At 39.5% G+C, this 15494-nt stretch overlaps 1 protein-coding gene across 3 annotated transcripts in view; it reads left to right on the top strand.

The window, feature by feature from the left end:
• pde4ba (phosphodiesterase 4B, cAMP-specific a) overlaps positions 1-15494 on the top strand; it is a 629074-nt gene that overhangs the window by 469665 nt on the left and 143915 nt on the right. The window lies entirely within an intron of this gene.

The raw sequence follows: 15494 nt of genomic DNA, 5'->3' as shown, positions 1-15494 counted from the left end.
ATTTCCGTCGCATCTCAATACAAGCATATTTATTGTATTAGCTGTCTTAATTCCCTTTGCAAAATATTCTTGTGTCGATACAGGTCATTTTTAAAATTTTGAGGACATCAGACTAACAAGATAAAGATGAGAGGCACCTGACTGTCTATAGCAACACATTAGAAGAGAAAGAACATATTCTTTCCTATCTGCACATCTCAAGAATTTTCAGCTTTTATTTCAGATGTCCAGCATCTGCAATATATTGAGATACAGTCCATCATCATCCACAGTTGGGTCAGCTTATCTATGGAGGGAGTTTGCAAGGGATCAGCCTTGATCTTATTGAATATAAGATAAAAGGGTCAAATAGTCCACTCCTGGTCCTCCTTCAATAACTCATGTTTGAGACCAGCTAAACACTGAAAGTTTCAATCATGAATCAAGCTGGAGTGCAGATGTAAGCTTGTGCTCAGAATGGAAACACCAAACTTATGGGGAATTAAGATGATGCTGGAAAATAATCAACGTTTTAGAGGGACAAGTCTCCTGTAAAGCTCACAACTTGAAGGCAGGCCTAGAGCTAATTATTTCCATGCTGAAAATGGAAGGGATCCACAGTCAACCCTTGGAGTTGAAGAATCATTTTAGACTAATTCTACAAGAGTTGAAAATCTACTAAAAAGGACCATTTAACATAAATCTGCTTGTGTTTTTCTTTTCCCCATAATTGCATGAATAGTCCTTTTCTACAGTTTAAAGTAAAGTTTGCCTATAAAAGCAGTGTTTCATCGGAACTGCTTTTAGTGTTTGCCACAGTAAATATCTTTAAATGAAATGTCTCAGGTGATCTTTTAGATAATAACAAGAAGTTCATATTTCCTTTTTGCGAACATTATCTGTCTGTGCAATCAGAATAAAGCTCAATTATACTGATTACTTTTAATTTCCAGTTGTTATAGCTACAAGTTTTACTATGCATAACACAGATCACGTAGTCATAGAGCCATAGAGATATCCAACTCATTCATGCTGACCAAATATCCTAAATAAATCTAGTCCCATTTGCCAGCATTTATCCCATATCCTTCTAAACCTTACCTATCTATGTACTCATCCAGATGCCTTTTAAACGTTCTAATTGTACCAGTCTCCATCACTTCCTCTGGCAGCTCATTCTATATATGCATCACCCTCCATGTGAAAAAGTTTTCCCTTAGGACCCTTTTAAATCTTTCCCCTCTCACCTTAAACCTATGCCCTCTAGTTCTGGATTCCCCCACTCCAGGAAAAAGATCTTGTCTGTTTATCCTATCCATGTCCCTCATGATTTTATAAACCTCTATAAGGTCACCCCTCAACCTCCAGTGCTCGAGGTAAGAAAGCCGCAGCCAATTCAGCCTCTCTCAATAGCTCAAATCCTCCATCCCTGGCAACATGCTTGTAAATCTTTTCTGAACCCTTTCAAGTTTCACAACACCCTTCTTTCGGGAGGGAGATCAGAATTGCACACAGTATTCCAATAGTGGCCTAACCAATGTCATGTATAGCCACAACATAACCTCCCAACTCTTATACTCGATGCACTGATCAATAAAGGCAAGCGTACCAACACCATCTTCACTATTCTATTTACCTATGACTCCACTTTCAAGGAACTATGAGCCTGCACTCCAAGGTTTCTTTGTTCGGCAACACTCCCCATTGACCTTATCATTAAGTGTATAAGTCCTGTCCTGATTTGCCTTTCCAAAATGCAACACCTCACATTTATCTAAATAAACTCCATCTGCCACTCCTCGACCCATTGGCCCTTCTGATCAAGATCCCATTGGTGTCTGAGAACCTTTTTCACTGTCCATTACATCACCAATTTTGGTGTCATCTGCAAACATACTAACCATACCTCCTATATTCACATCCAAATCATTTCTATAAATGACATAAAGCAGTGGACCCATGTTTTCATTGCCCACCCGTAATTGTCCTTGAGAAAGTGGTGGGGATCTGTCGTCTTGAACCACTGCAGGCTACCTGCTGTGGGTTGACCCACAATACCATTAGGGAGAGAATTCTATGATTTTGACCTAGTGACAGTCAAACAGCGATGATATTTCCAAGTAGCATGGTGAGTGGCTTGGAGGGAAAGTTGAAGTTGGTGATGTTCTCAATGTTTGTTCTTCTCGATAGAAGTGGTTGTGGGTTGTGGGAAGGTCCTGTCTGAGGATCTTTGGTGAATTTCTGCAGTGTGTCTTGCAGATAATACACACTGTTGCTATGGAGCATTGCTGGTGGAGGGAATGGATGCTTGTGGGTGTAGTTCCAATCAAGTGGACTGCTTTGTCCTGAATGGTGTCAAGCCTCTTGAGTGTTGTTGGGGCTCCACTCCTCCAGGCAAGTGGGGAGTATTCTATCTTGTATGCTCACCAGTGGCAAAAGTGTTGATCACTTCCTGGACATTGCAGGACTGATGTTGGTGCCCAGCTCTAAAGCAGATCAATCACTATAAACCACAAGTAGCCCTTTGCTGTGCACTTATGGGAGGGAAATGATAAATGAAAAGGAAAAGTTTCTGTGGGCACTAGTGACGTGAGTGACATGAATTTGGAATTAGAAGCTCATAATGATATTTTAACTTCTTGTTGCCACCTGTCTAATCAACTGCCACTGTAAAGGCAGCTATTAAAAATGAAACTGTACAGACTGCTTGTTCTTAGTGACCATACAATGTTAGAACACTGCCTAAATAAGCATGACTTTTTTTTTAATGCCTAGCCTTGCTGAACATCTTGTCATTGTTCAGTGTGGGAGCATCACATGTTGGAAAGCTTTTAAACAATTAAAATGGTGAACATTTCTTGAACAATATGAAGAGCAAAGAGAAAACAAACAATAAAAAGTTACATTTGCTTCTGGGATTAATCAGGAGTTACTTAATGATAAATTTGCAACCAATGAATTTTCACTTTCAGATCAATCAGAAGCAGTTGTCCATTAAATTCTGTCTGGCTTGTTGTGCCTGACACTGCACTGCTGAATCATGGTAAAGGTGATGTACCACCTGCTGATTGTCCTCATCATCTTCCTCAGAAATGTGCTGCTGCTCTGCTTGCCATCTGTGTTGCCTACTCTAGTTGTACAGAACAACATGTAAGGATTATGTAGTACACTCTTTCTGAATTGTACTGAAAGACAGTTGTGTAACCCCACAACAAAACTTCCATAGGGACCACCTCTTCAGCAGGCTTATCATCTGCTCCACAAGGGTACCAGTTGAGAATGGGCTGAATTGTATCTATGCTTGGCATCAGCCAAGATTGTAAAGGGTAGCAGTACCTTAACGAACGCCATTTGGAAATCCAATTAAGTTACATTTACTGGTTTCCTTTATCTATCCTGCTTTGTTACCTTCTCAAAGGACTATAATAAATTTGTCAGGCATGATTTCCCCTTCATGAAGTCATGTTGACTGCTTTGTTTTATTAGATATTTCTAAATGTTAAGCCATTGCATCCTTTATAGTAGACTTTAACATTTTTCCAGTGACAGAAATGAAGCTAATAGACCTATAGTCACCAGTTTTTTTTGTGTGTGTGTGTCTCTTCCTTTATGAATAAAGGTTATAAATTCACAGTTTTCCAGTCCTCTATGACTTCACCCAAATCCGAGGATTCTTGAAACATTATTATTACTGATGAATCCATTATCTATGTAGCTCCTTCTTTTAAATAAGTAATAGGATTAGGCTGTTCAATCCTTCAAGTTGCTGCACCATTTAATAGGATCATGGCTGACCTGACAGTCATCGCATCCAATTTCCTGCTTTTTCCCATAACCCTTGACTGACTTAATGTTCAAGAATCCACCTCAGCCTTAAATATACACAAGGACTTTGCCCCTACAACTCTCTCTGGCAAGGAGTTCCAGAGATACTCAATCCTCTGAAGGGAGAAATGCTTCCTCAAGTCAGTCTTTAATTAGTGCCCTTTATTCTGAGACTATGCCATCTGGTCATAGACTCTCCTTGAGGGGAAATATCCTTCGTGTTTACCCTGTTTGATATTTGCTCGTAAGACAGTCTCTCCATACCAGGATTCATCCTATTGAACCTTCGCTGAACTGCCTCCAATGAAATAATATCTCTCCTTAAATAAGGTGACCAAAACTGTTCTCAGTACTCCAGATGTGGTCTTACTAACATCATTTAAGTTCCAGTTAGATTATCTGTCTCTTATACACTGTTTACCTTGACATGGAGGCTACTAGAATGTTGGCCCCTCTGATTACCTGCTGAATCTGTGCACTAGCTTTGTGTTTCATGCACAAATAAGCCTAAATCCTTTTGTTTTAGAGCTTTTTGCAGTTTTTCTCCATTTAAATAATACTCTTTTTTTTCTTTTGTTATCCCTTCCAAAATGAACAATTTCACGTTCTCCCACATCATACCCCATTTGTCAACTTTTTGCCTACTTAATTAATCTACTAATATCTGTCTGTAAGCTATTTTACAATCTAAGGATGCATTCCATCATGCCCAGGGGACTTATCAGTCTTTATGCCAATTATTTTTCAGAATCTCTTTTCTCCCATGATTGTTATTGTGGGTGTTTCCTTCAATTGCCCTTGCCCCCACTAGCACCTCAAACCCTTTGTGTTTTAGTACTTTTAGAATGCAATTAATATCTGGTACCATTAATCAGGTACTTTGTCAGGTCATGGTACAACATTATTATTTCCCTAGCCTTGTTCTCTAAGCAGCCTCCGTTCACTTTGGTGCCAGGTTTCTTTTTTTATATGTATTGGAAGAAGCTGTTTATGTCCATTTTTATATAACATGCTAGTTTTATTTTCTCCCTCCTTTATTATATCTTGGTAACGTTTTGTGAATTTTAAAACTTGCAATGTGCCAAAGAGGATTGAGTATGTTTGTTCCTTCAGTTTGATACTATCCTTAACTTCCTTGGTTAATCTCCTTCCTAGATTCCTTCCTTGATGGGATATGTCTTTGCTTTGAGACATAAACTATTTTCTCAAATATCAGCCACTGTTCCTCAATTGTCTTTTCTGCTAAACTCCTTTCCCTGTGCACTCCAATCAAGTCAGCTCTTATCACTACGTAATTGTACTTGCATAAGTTTCGCACAGTTGCTTCTAACAGAAGTTTGTCACTCTCAAACTGAATTCTTAATTCTGGTCACTCCTACCTTAGGGGTTCTGTCACTTTGAGGTCATCAACTAGCTTCATTATACATTGCCAGGTCCAAAATAGCTTGATCTCTGGTTGGATTCACAAACTATTGTCCCAGGAAATGGTCTCACATACACTTTATAAATTCTTCCTCTTGGGTACCTTTGCCAATTTAATTTTGCCAATCTGCATGAAAATTGAAGTCACCCATGATTAGTGTACTTTTTAAACTTTCCCTCATTATCTAATTGTTTCATTCTTTGACCTCCAAAACAGGTGGGCTACAGGATATTCCTATGTGCCATCTTCCCCTTGTCATTTCTTATCTCCAACCACATTGATGCTATATTTAATCCAAGATCATTTATTGCTATCATACTTATTCCAACTCAGAATAACAAAGGTACCCCACTACCCTCCGTTTCTGTTTGTCCTTTCAAGAAGTCATATCTTCTGAATATTTAGTTGCCAACTTTGATACTGTAATGGCAATAAGATCATAAACATTAACTTTCATTTGTCCCATTAATTCACTTATTATATTCTTATTCCTATATGCATTTAAGTAAAGAGCCATTAATTTTGTCTTTTTACCATTTATTTCCCTGTGACATTGTTTGTTGCTGTTTTCCTATGCTTTCTATCCAGGTATCATGATTAAAATAGTTGCCCTGCAATGCTACCACATCCTTTTACTTTGTAGGTTTATATGTCCCTTCTCTCAAACCCTCCCTCCATCCTGTAATTGTTTTAGCATCCTCTCTCCCTTTCACTTTTTTTATTCAATTGTTTTTGGGATGTTATTTGTATCGTGTGCAGTGATGATAGATACAAAATGTCTGTTCAATTCATCTGCCATTTCCCTATTTCTCATTGTCAGTTTCTCAGGTTCTGAGAGGACCAACGCTTCCTTTACTTTTCTGCCTTTAAATGCCTGAAGAAACATTTTTTGTTTTATACTTCTATCCAATTTTCTCTTGTACTTTAATTTTTTCATCATTGTTCTTTCAGTCACAGTTTGCTTTTCTTATATTCTAGGCACTCTTTTGGTCTGTCACTAATCTTGCTGATACTGTCTAAACTTTCTTATTTATCTTTGGATATTGCTTTCTTCCCCTAAAGTCTTTCTTCGTTCGTGGAATGTACTTTTATGAAACGTCTCCTTAAATGTCTTCAATCCCATCTCTATTGACCTATCTATTAACTTTATTTCCAAGTTTAATTTCACCAGCTCGATTTCTTGCCGTCATAACTTCCCTTATTTATTTTTAAAATGCTAATCTTAGATCCTCTATTCTTCCTATGAAACTGAATTAATTTTGCAATCATATCATGTTGACTGCTGTGCAGGAGGACCTTTATAATAAGATCATTAATAAACCATGTCTCATTGCAAGTTACCAAATCAAAAAATAACCTATTATCTGGTTGGCTCAAGAATGTGCTGCTCTAAGAGTCAGTCTCATAACTGCTCTCAGAAATCATCTCCACAGCTTGTCATTCTGATTTGTCCAATCTACATGTAGGTAGAGTTCACCTATAATTACTGCCATACGTATCTGACAAACCACTATTGTATCGTCCTTCTTCACTCGGATAGCTGGAGGCTAAGTTCTAGAGCACATTCAATGTGATTAATTAATAGGTTTCCACATAAAGACCTTAAATGTACAAGGATAGTACAGGAAAATGGTGTTAAGTAGAAGACAGCCAGGCCATCATCTAATTGAATGGCACAGCAGGCTCAAAGGGGTGAATGGCTTACCCCTCCTCCTATTTCTTATGTTCTTAAATCTACTTCACTCCCAATCACACCACCTTGCCTCTGATCGTGGATTGAATCAGAAAGCATAGACTATTTAGTTTAGAAGGATGAGAGGTTTCTAATTGAAACTTAGAGAAACCTGAGAGGACTGGATAGAATGAATGTGTAGAAGAGGTTTCCATGAATAGGGAAGACTAGGACGTGAAGCCATAGCCTCAGAATGAAGGGACAATCCTTTAGAACTGAGGTGAGGAGGAATTTCTTTAGCCAGCGGGTGATGAATTGGTGGGAGAAGCGTGATTGTATTCTGAAAGGGTCCAGATAGTTTACAATGCATCAGACTGGGGCAGTGCTTGTAGCTTGGCTTCCAGCTCTTTGACTTTGAGCTGAAGCTTTATGAGCCACATGTACTTGCTGCAGACAAAATTGTTCTGAATCACTCTGGTGTCCATTTTTCAGCCTGCAATTTGCAGTCACAATATAACACCTCCATTGACGACTTTATTTTGTGTTGATTAACTATTTTTGATTCATGATATAATTAGACCATAAGATATTGGAGCAGAATTAAGCCATTCAGCCCATCGATTGTGGCTAATATGTTTCTCAACCGCATTCTCCTGCCTTCTCCCTGATCCCCTTACCAATCAACAACATGTCTTAAAGGCACTCAATGACATGGCCTCCATAACCTTCAACAGCAATGAGATCCACAGGGTAACCACTCTCTGGCTGAAGAAATTCCTCTCATCTCAGTTCCAAAGGGCCGTCCCTTCACTTTGAGGTTGTGTCTTCCAGTCCTAGTCTCTCCTACAAGTGGAACCATCTTCTCCACATCTGCTGTATCCAGGTGTCTCGGGATTCTATAAGTTTCAATCAGGTTTCTCCTCATTATTTGAAACTGCATTGATCCAGCTCCTCATATGACAAGGCCTTCATTCCTGGATTCATTCTTGTAAACCTCCTCAGAACTCAACCCATGCCAGCACATCCTTCCACAGATAAAGGGCCTATAAGTGCTCAACATATTTCAAATGTGGTCTGGCCAGAACATAGTACAGTCTCAGCAATACAATTCTGCTCTTGTACTCTAGTCCTCTTGAAATGAATGCTAACATTGCATTTGCCTTCCTAATCATCATCTGAACCGACATTTAGCCTTAAGAGAATTCTGAATGAGGACTCCCAAGTCTGTTTGTGCCTCAGATTGCCAAAGCCTTTCCCTGTTTAGTCGACGTCTTTATTCTTCCAACCAAAGTACATAATCTCACATTTTCCCACATTGTATTCCATCTGCCACTTCTTTGCCCACTCACCTAACTGTACCAAGTCTTTCTGCCGCCTCCCTGCTTCCTCAATGTACTTGTGCCTCCACCTTACTTTGATTCATTTACAACAATATCCTCCGTTCCCTCAATAAGATTGGTAATATATAACACATAGTTGTAGTCCTAACATGGACCTCTGCGGAACTTGACTAGTCACTGGCTGCCATCTTGGAAAAGGCCGCTCTATCTCTACTCTCTGCCTTCTGCTGGTCAACCAGTCCTCTATCCATGCCAGTACCTTGCTCCTAACACCATGGTCTTGGACCTTATTTAGCAACCTTCTATGTGGCATCTTGTAAAAGGCCTGCTGGAAATCCAAATAGATCACATCCACTGACTATCCTTTGTCTAACTTGCTCATTACCACCTCAAAGAATTCTAACAGATTTGTCAGGCATGACCTCCCCTTAATGAAGCCATATTAACTCCACCCTATTTTACCATGCAGTTCCAGCCTTAATAATGGACTCTAAAATTTTAATCAACAATGGAGGTCAGGCTAACCAGCCCATAGTTTTTTGTCTTCTGCCTGCCTCCATTCTTAAACAGTTTGTTATATTCATCATTTTCCAGTCCTCTGGGACCCTCTCTGACTCCAGTGATTCCTTAAAGATCACCACAATGCCTCTACAATGAGCTCAGCTACTTCCTTCAGAACTGTGGGGTGTAAGCCACCTGATCTAAGTATTTTATCCACCTTCAGACCTTTATTTTCTAGCACCTTCTCCTTAGTAATGGCAACTATATTCATCTCCGCTCCCTGACTCTCTTGTAGTACTGATATGTTGCTGGTATCTTCCACTGTAATTCAAAGTACTGAGTCAGTTCATCCACTTGTTCTTTGTTCTCCATTACTCCTTCTCTAGCCTCATTTTCTGGTGGTTCAACGTCCACTTTTGACACTCTTTTTTAAGTTTTAGATAACAAAGAAGAACTCTTGCCGTCTCCTTTAATATTACTAGCTAGCTTACACGCATATTTCATCATCTTCCCCTCATTTTCTTTAGTTTTATCCTCTGCTGGTTTTTAAAGGCTTCCCAACTCTCTGCCTTTGCACTAATCTTCACCACACTGAATACTTTTTTTCTTTTGCTTTTATGCTGTCCCTGATTTCCCTTGCCAGCCAAGGTTGCCTCAGCCTCCCCTTACTATATTCTTCTTCCATGGGATGAATTTTTGTACCTCCTGAATTAGTCCCAGAAACTCTTGCCATTGCTGCTCTACTGTCTTCCCTACCATGTTTCCCTTCCAATCACCTCTGGCCAGCTCCTCCCTCATGTCTTTGGAATTACCTATATTAAATGATAATACCGTCAGCTTCTCCTCTCAAACTACAGGGTGGATCACAGCCCCCTAGGGGTTTCTTCACCTTAAGTTCCCTAATTGTTTGCCTCATTACACATTATGAAATCCAGAACTGTCTGTGGGCTTCACTTCAAGCTGCTCCAAAACAATGTTATTATTCCACAAATTATTTTTCTTGAGATTCACTACCAATTTGATTTTACCAATCCCCTGCAAATTAAAGTCTCCATATTATAGTAATAGTGCCTTTCTTTCATGCCTCTTCCATCTCTTCATTTATTTTCTCCCCCACATCCTGACTACAGCTAGGGGGCATGTACCCAACTTCCATCAGGGGCTTCTTTCCTTTGTGGTTCCTCAACTCTACCCACACAGATTCTAACCCTTCTGACTCAATATTTATTTTATTTCTATCAATAAGGCAACACCACCCTCTCTGCCCATCTGCCTGCCCTTTCGGTGGGATCTGTATCCTTTGTTATTTAGTTTTTGGCCCTGATCCCCTTGTAGCCACACCTCTGTATCTGCCAAATTCAATCTGCATTACAAGCTCATTTACCTTGCTTTGTATATTGCATGCACTTAAATGTTGACTGGCCACACTTCTCAGAGTTGACCCCCTCATATGCTGTGCCTGAAGTTAGAGTCCTGACCTTTTCCATACTCTGTCCTATTGCTTATTCTGGAAACTATCATAATTTTTGCTGAGCACCCCCGTCCCACCTTAACCTTTTCCATAATTTTCCATACAACCCTCAATTATTTAGTTTAAAGGCCTTTTGCAATTAATAAACATTGTGCCCCTCTTGCTATTATTTATAAAACCTTACATTTATAAAGAAATTACATGAGTTTGAAAGATAACCAAATACTCAATACCTCATTAATTATCTCCATCAGGCTTGCTTTTTTTCCTCAAACACAGTCAGTCCATGGGAGCAGAACTCACTCCCCAACCTGTTCAATGAAATCTTTGTCACTCTCACACTTCAATGAAGCTTCATCTGCTCTCATGCTGTTTTATGAAGTCTTTCTCCTGGATCCTGGCAGACCAATACATCTGTAACATTCATTGATATCTTGGTAAAACTGGAGTTCAATATCTCATTGTTTTCACCTTCCCCTTCTTGTCTTAAAATCTATTACCATGGGTATTGTGAATCATGTGACTTGTACCCAGGTAAAGATGTTTTAAATTAAGCTTGTATATTCGGTCCAACTGAGATAAATGTGATTAGGTAACACTGTTTCCTTCTAAATATTGTTCAAATGTGAGTCATGAGCTCTAAAATGTTGAGTTTGAAATGCTCTTGTGTAGCAGACAACACGTTAACCTTTGATTTTTTTTTTAATTCATTCATGGGATGTCTGCATCTTTGGTTAGACCAACCCTTACTGTCCAGAAGAATCACCACATTGCTGTTTCAGCACAGTCCACAAGAAGCGATGATCGGAGCTTTCTTGGTGGCTTAGCTAGTGAGTCATTCAGCCACACATAGCAGAAAAGACTCCAGTTTGACCACATACTTCACCTCAAGCAGGACAATGGTAGAGGGCATTAAAATTGGTTCAAACACTCATGAGTGAGGAAGATATAATGAGCATGATCCAGTGATTGTTGGAAAGTGAACATATAGGATATGGGACCAGGACAGGACTGGGTTTAGTTGTGATGCAACCTTTTGTGAAATAGCCTAACACACGTCTCTGTCCAAATTTGCATGAGAGCCAAAAACTGAACAACTACTGGTGACTGTGAAATTGCAACCCAGCAAAAGAAGACTGCTGAAGCTCTAGTTTTAACTCAACCATCTGGAGAGAAAGCTGGTTATAAGCTGTAACTATAGCCACCCATCACTATTGGGGGTTTAGTTAAAATCAAAGTGTATGTAGAGCAATGGTGAAACCTAGAAAAGCATGAGTAACATTTTTCATTTTGCAGCAAAGTATTTCCTTCAGAAAGCTGGTACTGTAGAGGGCACACTTCACCACAATGTGAGGAAGCTTGTTTTTTGGATAGTGAAAATAAACTTGCAAATAAGAATACAATTTCTGGCATGATTTGTTTAATCATAATGCTGTCTTCATAAAATTATTTGATCCAATATAATGAACAGATATCCTTCTCTTTTGGCTTATAATTTTATGGAATACTTGCATCTGGAAATGCTAAATTACTTTGCATCCTGGGTGCTTGTGCAGAATTTTCCAGTATTTATTGAGATTCTCTATAGTTTAATTTTAATAATTATGCAGCAGCACCAGTGTGGATTTACCTATATGCTCTGAGTTTGCAGAAGGAGTGGGCTGGTATCATTTGATACATGAGAGTGAAGAAATGGTGTTGAGCATTGAGAAACATCTACACAGTATTTTGCAAGAGCAATGTTTCAAATTTGATGATGTTAGTAGGTTAAAGATGAATTGAATGAGTGCAAGTCACCTTTTGTTGAGAAACTCATCACAATATTGCAAGACGTGAAGCAAGAAAAGTTTGAAGGGGCAAGCTCCCGAGATGATTACTGTTTGAGTTACATAGGATGAAGTTACGGAAGTTTTAAAATAAGTTTTTTGCGTGGTGTGGATGGCACTGGTCAGGTCACCATTAATTGCCAATTACTAATGGCTGTTGAGAAGGTGGTGATGAGTTGCCACACATTCCACAGAGCATAAATCTAGAATGCAGATCATGGAACTGCTGGCCAAGTAACAGTCTATGTACAGGAAGCCAAGACTCTACAGGGACATGTCCTCCAGGTGAATTGTTCACTTTGGTGATCAGCGAGAGTGGAGGGAGGATATGGTACAGGTTCACAGGAAATGTTAATAAGGGGTGGAGTTGCAGTGGATATACAAACATCCAAAAGGATGTTAGGAAAGAAATTCTGGGATTTAAGACCGTGATGGTGAATAAACAGTCACATCAGACAAAATACACAAGCTAATGAAACCTCATTCCTCAGCCACATTGCCATTGAATGCCCAACTTTTGCTAACATGTTCAGGATTGTAGATGACTAAAAATAAATTCAATTAATAAATCTGGAATATCAAGTTTTTCTCGGTCATGGTGACAATTAAATTATCGTCAATTATTGTAAAGACATATCTGGTTCACTAATGTCCTTTAGGGGAAGAAATCTGCCATCCTTACCAGGTCTGCCTTATACATGACTCCAGATCTCCAGCAAAGTGTTTGACTTTTAACTAGCCTCTGAAATGGCATAAAAAGCCATCCAGTTGAAAGGAATTTAAAGAGGGCAGCAAATGCTGGCCTTACCAATGTGACACACAGTCAATGAAAGAATAAAAAAGCATCAGTAACCAGGTATGCAAAGTGATAAACTACAGATTGGTCAATCTGAAGTCTGTCATCCAAGGCAGCAGATGGTAATTCTCAACAACTGTGTGTCCATCAGATGAATTCTCCTGAGAAGCATCTGAACTGTCAGATGACAATTTACAGACCTGAATCTCCACTTGGAGGATTCCTGATTTTGGTGATAACATCAAGTTAAATATCTATTTAAGTTCAACTTTTCCACACACAAGCAGAGTCCAAGATCTTCCTATCGTTTTTCTGGCTTTGCACCTATATTTTCCAATTATTGGTAAAATGGTAGCATTTCTAGTGACATGACAGATGTTTACTTCAAGGAGGTGTTAACTTCTGCCTGGCACTATGCTATTTATAGTGGGTATAAATGAATAGACATAGTATAGTAGACCAACTGTCCTCCCACTCAACAAACTTCAAGTCTTGCTGCTGCTTGTCCTACCACCAATGCCAAAAAGTTTAAGAACTTCAGAAACGTACCAAAAGTTTGTTTTCGCTCAACACTTCATGAGAAAGAAAAATTATTGGAGTGTCAATCTCAACAACATTGCAAGAAGTCAGACACCAGATTGAGGTTAAAGTGCAGAGTTAGTTTAAAAAGTTATGCTGGTGGCTCCATTTATTAATTCCCATTCAAATGGGGATCCGTGACTTGGACTGTGCTAAATAATATATACTCCGGCACAGTGCTAAGGCAGTGTTACAGTTAGTTTCAGAGCTCCTGGATGTGCTATATTGGAGAGGAGTTCATCATCAACTGATTCCTGGCCCATATGAAAAGGAGGGAAGGAGATAAATACAATGAAAAAATCATATGAACAATATGGCCACATTACTCCTGAAAGTGAATTCTGGAGAGCATTCAAAAGCAAGTTAATTTCAAACAAATAATGTGGAAATAGAGTGGCAAAGTCACAATGTGCTTGGGTTGGTTGAGGAAATAGAGGTGCCCCACTGCCTTGAATAAACATGTGGCTGTGGTTAAATAGGTAGCATCTGCTAAGTCATGAAATCAATAATTTTTAAAGACCCTCCAGAGAACTATCAGCTTACTAATAGCTTGTAAAATCCGCAGCAACTAAATTACAACCATAAGTCTTAATTTGCTGTCCATACGGCTCCAAAGTTTAATTATTCAAAATTATCTTAAATGCATTATTACCTCAGCAGCATCAGAGGTTGTAATCCTAACTCAGTTGCTAACTCCAGTAATCACCGCATTCATAACAAGCTGGTTATTTGGTTCCTATCTTAATATTCATTGTCAGGAAACACCTGGCCAAAATTGCAAGTAGCTTTATTTACAAATGCTCTGACATCAATTTCATACATACCATAATGTGAAAAGGCCAGAAGTCAGATGACACCAAGTTATAGTCCAACAGGATTATTTTAAATCGCAAGCTGTCAGAGCATTGCCCCGTCACTTCACCTGACAAAGGGGCACTGCTTCAAAAGCTTGTGATAAACCTGTTGGATGAGAACCTGGTGTTGTCTAACTTCTGACCTTGTCCACCCCAGTCCAACATCGGCACCTCCACATCACAATGTGAAAAGTACAGGCAGGAAAAAAACAGTTGGCCCCAACACTCCTGCCTATCACATCAGAATGGCATTTGTGACCTAGAGCTGTCCTTCACCCTTGTCCTTTGCTGCGTTAAAATAGAGAGAAACCTAGGCCAGCAAGGGTTTAAAAACTTACTTGGAGAATTCCACTGGGACTCCTCAGGCTGTCAAAACCAACCCAGTCAGTCACGTGGGGTCATCTTTTATCTACAGTGACTTGCTGCATGGTGTAATCTCTGTCCTAGTCAAGGCCTGAAGATTCCAACTTGCATTTTTTTTCCTAGCTCAGTCATACTAAGCTACCTGTCACAGATGCATCTCCCCCAACAGTACAAGTAGGATTGACGACCACCTGGTCCTTGTGGAGGTAGGTTGTGGACTGAGGACACTGTGTTACATGTTACTACAACTGTACTGAATGCCTGAGCTCAAATGGCAATACAGAGATATGAGTAAACAGATGTAATGACATTCTGAACATATTTAAACAAGTGTCAGACTTTGGTAACACAGGTGACTATATTGGCTTATCCCCTACCTAGAATCCTCCTTTCTAAAACATAGAACATAGAACAGTATAGACCCTTCAGTCCTTGATGTTGTGCTGGCCGCCTTACCTACTCTAATATCTAACTAATCTACATACCCCTCATTGTACTAACTTCCATGTGCCTATCCAAGAGTAGGTTAAATATCCCTAATGTATCGGACTCTACTACCACTGCTGGCAGTGCATTCCACACGCCCATCACACTCTGTGCAAAGAACTTACCTCTGACATCTCCCTTAAACCTTCCTCCAATCACCTTAAGATTATACCCCCTTGTGATAGCCGTTTCCGCCCTGGGAAAAAGTCTCTGGCTATCCATTCTATCTATGCCTCTTAACATCTTGTACACCTCTATCAAGTCACCTTTCGTCCTTCTTCGCTCCAATATGAAAAGACCTAGCTCCCTCAACCTTTTTTTCAGAAGACATGTCCTCCAGTTCAGGCAGCATCCTGGTAAATCTCATCTGCACCCTCTC

This window comes from Chiloscyllium plagiosum, unplaced genomic scaffold, assembly GCF_037043375.1.
Source record: "Chiloscyllium plagiosum isolate Xiang-an unplaced genomic scaffold, Cpla_swu_hap1 HiC_scaffold_9, whole genome shotgun sequence".
Classification (NCBI taxonomy): domain Eukaryota; kingdom Metazoa; phylum Chordata; class Chondrichthyes; order Orectolobiformes; family Hemiscylliidae; genus Chiloscyllium; species Chiloscyllium plagiosum.
Note: the sequence above shows the minus strand (reverse complement) of the source record. Positions and strands in the feature narration are given on the sequence as shown.